Source organism: Microtus ochrogaster, unplaced genomic scaffold (genome assembly GCF_000317375.1).
Source record: "Microtus ochrogaster isolate Prairie Vole_2 unplaced genomic scaffold, MicOch1.0 UNK112, whole genome shotgun sequence".
NCBI classification, from domain to species: Eukaryota; Metazoa; Chordata; class Mammalia; order Rodentia; family Cricetidae; genus Microtus; species Microtus ochrogaster.
Window position 1 is genome coordinate 907294 of NW_004949210.1, and position 2144 is coordinate 909437.

Here is a 2144-nt window from a genome sequence, read left to right on the forward strand (position 1 = left end):
TCTTTATCTAACATTACACACAATACATCATATATATATAGCTATATATGTATATATAGCTATATATATGCTATATATGTATATAGCTATATATATGCTATATATGTATATAGCTATACACACACACATACACACACACACACACACACACACACACACACATATATACAGCTTCGGGAAATTCTGCCACTTGGACTAGCAATTGCCCCCACATGAACCATAGTCAAAGAAAATCCCAAGGACCGGACATGAGAAGCGTACTTTTGAAAAAGTTGGTCAGGGTAAGTCCATGTGACTCTCCAAACAATAGAAGCAATTGCTGTTGTCCTTGGTTGCCTCCCAGAGGTTAAAAGTAAACCCCTGCTGCTGAAGACACTACTTATTTAGGACACAGGATTCAGATTCTTCGAACTGGATCTAATCTGAAAGCCTCCCTCCTGTGGTCTAACTTCCATTGTACTAGAAAATACTATGTGAGCTGCCAAGGGAGGAAGCAGTAGTCCTGTCCAGGTGGATTACCGATGAACCACAACGGTAGTCAACACAGCAATGTAGCCATAAGTACAAGAAGTAGCCTGCAGTGGTTACTGCCTGGCTTAAGTTATGGCTCACTCCCCAACAGGGAAATCGTGCCTGGTACTAGAAACCTAGCCAGCTTTTTGGAGCTAGTGAGGTCATGAGTTTTAGAAGAGGATCTACTAGTGCCACTTTGTTAGGCAATCATAATCCCTACCTACATTCTAAATCTATCCTTATACCCATAGTAACTACCATCCCTCATCAAAAAAAGCTTCTCTTTAAAGCAAATGGAGACCATCACAGAAACCTGCAACCGGACACAATGCAGAGATCAATGGACAGTGGGGAGCTCAGCCCCAATATATACATCTACATTACAACTCCCATATCTGTGGCTCGGGAAGCATCATGGAAGAGGGGGGTGGAAAGAATGTAAGAGCCAGAATACCGGTAAGTCTGCTATGGAACAGTCTCTCATAGAAATTACATAAATAAGATAGGAACAGTGGCAATATCAATATACATGCTAACCCAAAAGGGGGAAATATCACAGGATTCCATCCCTAGACAAAGAACTACAGGCAACAAATGACCAGGGATAAGACCCCTAAGTGGTTCTCTAATAGAAAATGGTCATCCCTGTAGGCATATAAGCAACAAAAATAGACTCAGTGTGTTGTATGTATATATTTGTGTTTATTTATACACACACATATATATGCATATATATTTAAAAAGAGGCTATCAATTTGAGAGTGATGGATAAAAAAAGACTTGAGGGGGGCTGGAAGGAGGAAAGGGAATGAGTAAAGTGATACAATTGTATTTCAATTGAAATGTATAAAATAATAAATTTCAACATACACACACAGTGACAATAACGCACAGTGACACCTTAGAACCCCACAACCCCTCAAAACTGGAAAGTGGTCCTGGTGTTGTCTTGTAGAAAAAAAAAAAGCACTGGCACACTTGTTTATGTCTCTGAAAAGGTTGAGAAACAAAGGCACTAGTGTACTGGTTAGAAAAAAATATGATATTTTTACAGTTTGAGATGTTAATATTTAAGTAGTGAAATGAGCATAACACCCTAGACCAACCATGCATTTCTTTCTGGTCCCAATGCTATTAATCACTTCTGCTTATGTTACCACAGCTTGCTGTGTCTAGCTACCTTTTCTCTTTTGTGTATCTCACCTTTGACAGTTTTGATGTACGGAGCTTTACAATGGGCATAGGGCTTCCACTCCTGGGTGCAGTATTCTCTCTGCATCTTTTCTAAAGCTGGTGCAGTGGGAGATAATGATTTCAGTTTTCCTTGGCTTAGGAGATCTCTACTTTGCCTTCATTTTGGAAGGGTATCTTTTCTGGCACTGCAATTCTGTTTTTGCTTACATCTTTACCACATGAATTTTTAATGAGGTATATTTAATAGTTGAGGTGACAATTTTTGTAAGTGTTGATTTAGTAAATGAACATTTTCACTGCCACAGTTAGAAAAGTAGTAATCCACTATCAAATAAGATTTGTTGATCCCGAATTTCCTGAGAAACCGAAACACTGATTTCCAAAGTGGTTGCACAAGATTGCATTCCCACCAGCAATGGATGAGGGTACCCCTTCCT

General features: G+C 39.3%; 1 pseudogene; it reads left to right on the forward strand.

The window, feature by feature from the left end:
* The first annotated feature begins 248 nt into the window (after positions 1–248).
* The window catches only part of LOC101989267, a 4337-nt pseudogene continuing 2441 nt past the window's right edge, over positions 249–2144 (forward strand).